Here is a 10,734-nt window from a genome sequence, read left to right as displayed (position 1 = left end):
CCCAACCTTGTAGAGGACACTGCATTTCTTAGCTCAAGATTGTGACAATAAAAACTTAAAAGGTGAACGTCTCTCTCTTTTTGGGGGGGACAAAAAAAATAAGAAAAAGCATGGCATATATACAAGGGGTTATCGCCACCAGAACGTCACTTTTTTGGACGTTCTGGTGATGATAACCCCTTTGCCTTATTTACAGGGTGGCGTTAAGCCACTTAGGGCCAGATGTAGGTGAGCAAAAACCAGTCAGTAACGGTGAAATTAGTTAAATTTCACCGTTACCAACCGGTATTTAGCCATGTGGGATGTAGGGAAGAAATCAGTAAATACCGACTCCTTAATACCGATTCCTTATTGGCCTTGCATTTAAGCAATCGGTAATACTGATTCCTTAAATGCAATGTAGGTAGCACTTCGTAGTAGTAGATCTTTATAGTTTGATTAATTAAAATCCTTACAAAAAGCAAATTCAGACAATATTCCATTGTATACATTTTGAATAGGAGTTAGTCCTTAAATTTATATACATCCTTAGTAAAAAAATATTTAAAGTAAAATTCATAGGTTAAGACTTTTAAAGAAATATCATCATTATTAGCTTCCAATTTGCTGCTGTTCTAATTTTTTCCATACTTTTGTTAAGAATTTTGTCAAAGCAGAATTAATGAATATATCATCTGAACAAAGACATTGAATCAATGCCTGTCCACATGTCCTTATCCCTCTTTCATTAAATAGTCTTTTTAATATAATTAATCTTTCATTTTTTAGTTCTGGACAGAGACACAAGAGATGGATAATGTTTTCCTCTCCAGATTTACACAGTCTACACAATATGTTGTTTTCAAGTTTTTTCCAAGGTGGTGCATGGGATTCACCCGGCCATACTCCAAATCGTGCTTTAATGAAAATCTGTTTACTTTTTAATGACCATGCCGTGTCCAGATATTGCTGTACCATCTTTTTTGAGTAGCAATTCATTATGGACCATGCATGTTTTCTTTTGACTGAAGTGGCCTTGTCGCTTATCAATGATAGATAATCTGTTGTTTTATTAACAACTTTTTTAAATGATTCCTGGGTTATGGTGGAGTCCCAAGTCTCCCTAACCTCAAATTCGTCCAGAGCCGTGTCCAGATACTTCCAGGCCGATGATTTATTATTTCCTTTAATTTCTTTCCACAGTAACTGGAACATTAAATTCTCCTTATCATTAGGTAGCACTTAAAACAGCGCACCTCAGCCTTAAGGAATTGCTATTTACTAACCCTGAACGTAGTGGGCGTAGTGGGGCTTCGCGGAGCTACATGAAGTGGGCGAGAAACTACGCCCACCTCCGCACTCCGCGTAGCCCCACTACGCACCGCAGGCCTCCCTCCTGCCCTCCCTAAATACTTTAAATTAAGAGTGTAAAATAATTAAAAAGCACTTCCCTTGCCCGCCGCTGCCCGCCGCGTCCCTTGTGCTCGCTATCTTCATTGCTGCCGTCTTTTTTACTAATGCGCATGCCCGGGCGGCCGCGCATGCACATTTTTTCGTGAGAAATGCGCATACGCGGCCGCCCGCGCATGCGCATTAGTACACAAGACGGCAGAATGAAGATAGCGAGCCCCGGGGACGCGGCGGGCAGCGGCGGGCAAGGTAGGTGCCTTTTATTATTTTACCCTCTTAATTTAAAGTATTTAGGGAGGGCGGGAGGGAGGCGGGTGGCGGCTAGCTACGCTCCGTCTGCGGAGCGTGCGTAGTGCCGCCTGGCTACGCCCGCTACGCAAAATGCGGAGTAGACGGCACTACGCACACTCTGTGCACGGAGCGTAGCTTGCCGCCCACCCCTACTATTTACCACCAACTTCAAGTTGGTGGTAAGTAGCGATTTTCCTTCAAAAAGCACTTTTTTGCCAAATCGGTAATACCGAACGTCTTCACATTCATTCCTATGGGCCTCCAAGCCCATAGGAATGAATGGGTAGGTATTCATTATTCATTATTACCGAATCTTAATTACCGATTCGGTAATAACGAATATTAAGAATTTAGTATTTTTTACCGAATTCACACCTACATCTGAAATACTGATTTCTAAATACTGAATCGGTAAAATTCGGTATTCAGGAATTGGTATTTCCCTATCATCTACATCGGGCCCTTAATGTGGCTTAACACCACCTTGTAAATAATGCCCCTATTCACGCAGCACATGGCGTGAAAGTGGTGGGCAATGGGAGTTGCATTGGGTGTTCCGCCGCAACACCCATTGCTTTTTGATACTGACCCCTACTTACAATTCTGCCATAAATATGGGCCCACGCTAAAAATAAGACCAGGGAAAATCTGGTCTTATACTGGCGTAACGAGGGGAAATGATTAATTTCTTCTTGTTTTAGCTGTTTCTATGTGTGGTGCATTCTGAACAATCATTCCCTGCAATGCAGGCCCCCTTGCACTATAGTGCGTTGGCTCTAGGCAGCTAAATCTATCACCAGCGCCAGGGGAACACAGAGGTGCACAGTATTATTGGAAATACAGCACATCCCAGCGGTTTCGGAATGTCGGAGCAAGGCGTAACCAATTGTGGCGTAACACCGCGCTGAGCCATTCGTTTGTGAATATGCTCCAGGGTGTTTGGACTTCTATGTGACCAAAATATCTTACAGAAGTTGCATGTCAGGATTATATGTGAACAAGTAAGAATAGGGATAAGCCCAAACAGGAGTGGTAAGACATATCAACAAAGATGCAGTGGTAGAAAGACATAAGAGAAACATGAGGAAATGTGTCTTGCTGCAAACATTGTGAAGCAATGTTATCCAATACTGCCCAACCATGTAGAGGACACTGCATTTCTTAGCTCAAGATTGTGACAATAAAAACTTAAAAGGTGAACGTCTCTCTCTTTTTCGGGGGGACAAAAAAAATAAGAAAAAGCATGGCATATATACAAGGGGTTATCGCCACCAGAACGTCACTTTTTTGGACGTTCTGGTGATGATAACCCCTTTGCCTTATTTACAGGGTGGCGTTAAGCCACTTAGGGCCAGATGTAGGTGAGCAAATACCAGTCAGTAATGGTAAAATTAGTTAAATTTCACCGTTACCAACCGGTATTTAGCCATGTGGGATGTAGGGAAGAAATCGGTAAATACCGACTCCTCAATACCGATTCCTTATTGGCCTTGCATTTAAGCAATCGGTAATACTGATTCCTTAAATGCAATGTAGGTAGCACTTCGTAGTAGTAGATCTTTTTAGTTTGATTAATTAAAATCCTTACAAAAAGCAAATTCAGACAATATTCCATTGTATACATTTTGAATAGGAGTTAGTCCTTAAATTTATATACATCCTTAGTAAAAAAATATTTAAAGTAACATTCATATGTTAAGACTTTAAAAGAAATATCATCATTATTAGCTTCCAATTTGCTGCTGTTCTAATTTTTTCCATACTTTTGTTAAGAATTTTGTCAAAGCAGAATTAATGAATATATCATCTGAACAAAGACATTGAATCAATGCCTGTCTACATGTCCTTATCCCTCTTTCATTAAATAGTCTTTTTAATATAATTAATCTTTCATTTTTTAGTTCTGGACAGAGACACAAGAGATGGATAATGTTTTCCTCTCCAGATTTACACAGTCTACACAATATGTTGTTTTCAAGTTTTTTCCAAGGTGGTGCATGGTATTCACCCAGCCATACTCCAAATCGTGCTTTAATGAAAATCTGTTTACTTTTTAATAACCATGCCGTGTCCAGATATTGCTGTACCATCTTTTTTGAGTAGCAATTCATTATGGACCATGCATGTTTTCTTTTGACTGAAGTGGCCTTGTCGCTTATCAATGATAGGTAATCTGTTGTTTTATTAACAACTTTTTTAAATGATTCCTGGGTTATGGTGGAGTCCCAAGTCTCCCTAACCTCAAATTCGTCCAGAGCCGTGTCCAGATACTTCCAGGCCGATGATTTATTATTTCCTTTAATTTCTTTCCACAGTAACTGGAACATTAAATTCTCCTTATTATTAGGTAGCACTTAAAACAGCGCACCTCAGCCTTAAGGAATTGCTATTTACTAACCCTGGACGTAGTGGGCGTAGTGGGGCTTCGCGGAGCTACATGAAGTGGGCGAGAAACTACGCCCACCTCCGCACTCCGCGTAGCCCCACTACGCACCGCAGGCCTCCCTCCTGCCCTCCCTAAATACTTTAAATTAAGAGTGTAAAATAATTAAAAGGCTATTACCTTGCCCGCCGCGTCCCCGGGGCTCGCTATCTTCATTGCTGCCGTCTTTTTTACTAATGCGCATGCGCGGGCGGCCGCGCATGCACATTTTTTCGTGAGAAATGCGCATACGCGGCCGCATTCTGAACAATCATTCCCTGCAATGCAGGCCCCCTTGCACTATAGTGCGTTGGCTCTAGGCAGCTAAATCTATCACCAGCGCCAGGGGAACACAGAGGTGCACAGTATTATTGGAAATACAGCACATCCCAGCGGTTTCGGAATGTCGGAGCAAGGCGTAACCAATTGTGGCGTAACACCGCTCTGAGCCATTCGTTTGTGAATATGCTCCAGGGTGTTTGGACTTCTATGTGACCAAAATATCTTACAGAAGTTGCATATCAGGATTATATGTGAACAAGTAAGAATAGGGATAAGCCCAAACAGGAGTGGTAAGACATATCAACAAAGATGCAGTGGTAGAAAGACATAAGAGAAACATGAGGAAATGTGTCTTGCTGCAAATGGTGGTTTGCAACCACTTTTCAGCAGGAGTGGTAGATGACAAATCAGTAACAAAATTAAATAAAGCCTGGTCCCTATTCACAAAGGTAAACTTACACTTTTGTGTAAGTTAACTTTTTTCTGTATTTAAAAAGGTAAACTTAGACCAAAGGTCTAACTTTACTAATTTTCGGTATTCACAAAGGTGATGGCAAGATGGCTGTCTTGAAAGGAGCATTCAGACATACTAATGAGGAACGGGATTCTCATCATCATCCTAACTTTATTATCAATCACCAGGATCTTGAAAAGTGCATCACAACCAGATACATAAATAAATACATTTACCAGTGGCAGAATGATAAAAAATGATAAAAATATAACATTTTATAATAAATGAACATTAAAATACCAAATCAAAATCAAACCATATAAAAATACATATCATTAATAAAAGTATACATTATTAAATATCTACATACTAAATGTGTTACACAAGGCACTTAGAGTGTCTAATCCTTAGAGCCAACAAAAGGTTTGCTATGCCAAAGACTACTACTCCACTGGTGTCCGTGCTCAAACTACTGAGCACCTCTAGATAATAACCAGGTCCAATGAGCCTGCATAACAGAATCATCCACTTAGTCCTCAAGTTCTCATAGCACGGACAAAAGAATAACAGGTGGATTAGGGTATTTGGGTTTCCTTTACATACAAGACATATAACTTCAGAGGGTGCATAACTACTCCACTTACAGCAAAACAATTTAGTGGGAGAGTCTTATATCTGAATTGCAGAAACAATTTCCATGCAAGTGGATGAGCAAATTCACCATGGTTTCCTGAAAGCGAAGGAACGGTGTAACGACTATGAACTCTTGTAGGAGTGAGCCTATGGGGTTTTCCACGCTCTTCACCACAACTAGCTCCCAATAGATGGCCTTTACCCTTCACTTCGCGATCAAGCATAACTTCTCTGGATTTGTTCAATGTTCCTCCATCCCGCATTGACTCAGTAATTCTAAGGGAATGGAAAATTTTATTTATCCTGGGCTATATCAGAAGAACCCTAGCGGCTACTCGATAGGGAGCAAGCTCCTCAATCATCCAGAGTCGGTGCCAGATCAACAGGTGCTTGTAGTCTATTATTTTAACAATTTTTCTTTGGGCCAGGTCTAGAAAGATGGGAGTCAGTGGAGTGCTAAATGGTAAATTAAGGATGATCTTATTAAGTGATGTTTGGTCACCAAGAGGCAATCAGTATTCCAACTCCCCCAAATTTTCACCATACATGGCCAATCTTAGAGCTTTTGTTTCAAGAGTTGGTGCCACTTTCCTAGACACTGTACTTCTGTAGATCTTAGCTATGTGGGCAGTCTGCTGAATTAAATAGGAGTGCTTTCTCTATATTGGGGGTCCAGCACAGATTTGAGGTTAAACAAATCCCCAAATAATCAAATATAGAGACTAGTTCAATAGTGCAGTCCCCTACATACATGCGTCTGTTGGATGTGTTTGAGTTGCCTTTAGAGAATATCATGTGTTTTTTAATCATTTATCTTCAGAAAAGGCTCATCACAATAATCTTTAATATCATTTAGTAACTGTTAAAGCCCTAGGGTGGACTTGGGAATTAGTAGTGTGTCATCGGCAGAGAAAAGTGCAGGGGTCCTACTCTCTCTGACTTTTGGGGCATCACACCCTTCTCTGTCAAGAAAACCTACTAGCCCATTAATAAATAGTGGGAAGAGGCTGGGTGCTAAGACACAACCCTGTCTAACTCCACGATTTATTATGAAGGGCTCAGTAAGTTGCCCTTCTATCTCCACTAACTTGAGCTTTGGTCACTGAGTTAAGCCGGATCAGAATGTTCAATAGATATGGCGGGATCCCCATCTCTGCCACCACCTTCCAAAGTTTACATTCAGGCACCAGGTCAAAAGTTGTTCGCAGATCCACAAAGAATATGTATAGCTTCTCCCCTTTAATGAAAACTTCGCTCAAATTAACACAAGGGAAATAAAAAAAGACCATATCCAGAGTACTAATGTTGGCACAAAATATTTCCTTCCAAAATCCAATCCTGAATTCGTGCCAAAATCTGCTTGCTGAAAAATTTCTGCACATTATCTATGAGACTAATCGGTCTGTAACTACCCAGATTTTCCCTATCCCCTTTTTTAAAGATCTGAATTATCTCTGCTGTCTTCCAGGCGGGGGTAATTTTCATGCCCAAAAGAATGGCATTGGATAATATAATAAATATAGAAGCCCCAAACTTCTAGGACTTCACTACATAAATCTTTTGGGAAACAGGAGCTAATGGCTGCCTGGTTTTCTTTTAATAAAAATTCTGTGGATTCTCCAGTACCAAAAGGGAGTATTTCTGCAGAATATTCTTCTCATCGTTATACTTCCTTGCATGTACAGAACCCTAAATTGGGATACCCACTCCTCCGGCCGTACAGTACAATCTAATGTAGACCTGGGTCCATTCAGACAGAAGAACGCTTTCTTCCAGAAGGACTTGTTGTCCTTAGCAACCTGGAGGCTGGGTAAGGAGGACCATAGTATAAATTCCCATTGTTTCTTGGCTTGATCCAGAGCCTTTCTATACTTTGCTCTGCATTCCGCCATATACGGGCGGAATTTAGATTTCATTGCCTGTAGACGCTCACCCTTTGTCTTCCTACAATCCTGGTTGTACCACTCACCCTCCAAGGCCCGCTTTTTCCCTCCTGACTTAGCATGACGTTTTGTCCCTTTTTTCAGTCGACCCAGAATTTTCCTGATCTGCGTAAAGCGTGCCTTGTGACTGTTACTCAGCTTCTCTATTAATTCTACCTTGGGGACTTTAGACAACATCGCCAAATCCTCTCACACTTTGGCCTTGACAACTTCTAGGGCCGTGGATTTGACTCTATCCAAACCCATCTAATCGTTCTCTAATTGTTGGTATGGGTTAACTTGCCCAGGTCACTTCGACCCCTAATAATGTCAGTCAGTCAGTCAAATACACTTTATTCGATTTGTTAAAATCATAAAAGGAATAAAACATTTATATACATTTAAAAATCACATATTACATACATATACACGGTCATAAAAATCATTGTGGGTGTGTACTTTAGACAGAAGTGAAGATGGATGTAAACATGGACACCATACAAACGTTATGCTGATATTAAACACTAAAACTGTACAAGATCACTCAATGGCCCCTTTTGGATTTGATTCTATAAGCCGCCACTAAAAAACTGTCTACACAGAAAATAACCCGGTTGCTACCCAAGGACTGTAAATAGACTAAGGCAGGCCTAACCTGGATAAACCCTGATTCTCTCAGTAGCGATGTCAGATATTTCTTCCAGGGGCCGTGTACAAACTACAAAACATAATAAAATGCATGGAGTCCTGCATAGAAAATTCATCACATCTACACGGAGGGCCGCTTTCTGGCTTGCACCATGATTGATAGTTGCCTAGGGAATAGTGAATTAAATTAAATCTGAATTTAATTAATAAAAATCTATGGAAGGGTTTGGTTACAGTTCTACGGTAAGGCTCAATTGAAGGTGAAATTAATAACAAATAGTGTAATCTAACAGTAGGTTTCCTAAGTTCCTGTTCTTCTCGAGCCAATCTTGCCCTATCCATAAAGCTCTTTTTAATCCAGATGATATCCTCTCGCCTAATACTCAAGGGAGTGTTATATAGATCTGGGCGTCCTAGCTGTGCAAAGGTAGATCTTACATATTCTAGCCAAGGTATTTTCGTTGCATGGGCTAAAGTGTTAACTCAGCATTTATCCATGTCTTTAGCCAGAATAGTAAAGGGGCCATTATGATTCTGTCTGTAACATAGTCTAAGCCCACCTCCCCGTGAATCGAAAACGTAGGTGTAGACTGGGGGATGGACAGCAGGAGTCTCAGGAACTTATTTTCTGCTTTTTGAATTGGATCTTGTGGTGCATACCCCCATACAGAAGAGCCGTACATGACTATATAAATACATTTAGAATCATAGATCTTTGAAAGAGCCTCCATTGGCCTGGCCCCCAGTCTTTTTGAAAAACACTGCAAAGCTGAGGACGCTCTCAGTAATGTTAGGCTTTTGGCCTTTATTTGTGGACCCCACGAGCCCTTCTTGTCAAATGTAACTCCCAAGTAGGGAAAGACTTCCACCCTGGACACTGCTTCTTCCTTACAGGAAAAGGGTAAATTTTTCTTCTTCTTGTTTCTATATCGGCCCACCACCATGGTAAGGGACTATTTTGCATTAATCTTTAGGTCCAACTGATCCATAAAGGTCCCAAAAGAATCTAACAGATGCTGAAGGCCCACCCCTGTACGTGCTATCAGGACAGCATCGTCTGCATATAGGAGAGCCGGGATCTTAACTTCTCCTACACGCGGAACATCCCCCTCCACTGTCTCTAGATGTTTTTCCAGGCCATTTATATAGATGGTGAATAGGAGGGGGGCCAAGATGCAACCCTGGCGCACTCCTCTCAGGGATTTAAAGAGGCTTGTGCATCTTCCCTCCTTCGTGACCCTCACTGAGGCAAACAATTCCTGGTGTAGTGAGGCCAAAAAATACACAAGTGGTTTGTCCACACCAAACTGTACTAAAGCTTCCCACAGTTTTGATCTATTCACTAAATCAAAAGCAGAGGAGAGGTCCATGAAAGCCAGAAACAAGGACCCCTCCTTGGCCACTGTGTACTTCGATATTATCAAGTGCAGATTAGAACACTGGTCCAGTGTGCCCCGCTTTTCTCTAAAACCATATTGAATGTTTGACAGGCCCCTGCACCTTTCGATGTTAACTCTAAGTTTATATAGTAAGACTCTGCCTAGGATCTTAATTGCAGAGTCTAAAAGGGAGATTGGCATGTAACACCCTCGGTCATCCCGCTGGCCTTTTTTAAAGATATTAGGTTATTTTGGGTTTGCGAGGAGCACTCCGTTGTATTCAATTTTGTTATGTTAATCCACTGGTGCTGTGGTTAATAAGGATAGTCACTCCTTTGTTAAATTGTCAGTTATGATGGGTATGTTGGCCCATCTAATCACGCACTGTTCACTTGTTGCTCCGCACCTTAGTTCACCTATTTGTGTTTATTCAATCTAAACATCACTTTTTTCTGTTGCTACAGATTATTTTATTTTAATTTCACATGAAATTCTGATTGTTACCTTTCTTCATGTTATATACAGTTTTCAAATAATATTCATTTACAACAATTACTTTTTGAAAGAAAACATTTTTAGCTCTGATACTTCAGTTCAACATTTTACATTGCAATATGATCTCAAATCTTGTGTGAGACCAAGGCATTTCAGCACTTAACTTGTGCCTTCATCAGGGGACAATTATGAAAAAAATTAAATATCAGAATGCAAGTGTTCAATTGTTTACTTGTCCATGGGAGCTTATGTACTTATGTATTATATAGATCCATACCTGGTTGATACAACGTTTCAGAAGTGATGTAACCTCTTAAATCTCACTGAAACCACTATTTTTCTGTCTACAAAAATGAAAAGAAGCCTTGTGTAACAATTGTTTGTTAAAAGGAGTATTAACTTTACGTTATAACTACTCTCTGCCAGAAACACCATCTTAAACCATAACTCTTTCTTGTTTCCGAAATTACATCACTGAAAATACAAATCAAGCACTCTTAGTGAAAACTTCCTACGCTATTGTGAAAACTCCAAAACATTGTATATTCATATGCCTACCTCGTTATGTTGTCTTCACTCTTATCTGTAAAGACACCAGAAAGATATGTCTCATTAAATCAGTCACCCACTCTGAATTATTATCACCATCGAGTTACAATCCACCTCTCTCTGTACCTGTGTTTACAACCGATCCTCATTGAAAAAAAAAACGCTGCTCGAAATCAGACGCTGTCAATCTCCGTGTAACGTCGCTATTATTACACGTATTATAAATCCCGACACGGTAATACGAAATGAACAAAGGACTATAAACGGGAA

This window comes from Lissotriton vulgaris, chromosome 9 (genome assembly GCF_964263255.1).
Source record: "Lissotriton vulgaris chromosome 9, aLisVul1.2, whole genome shotgun sequence".
Taxonomy (NCBI): Eukaryota; Metazoa; Chordata; class Amphibia; order Caudata; family Salamandridae; genus Lissotriton; species Lissotriton vulgaris.
Note: the sequence above shows the minus strand (reverse complement) of the source record.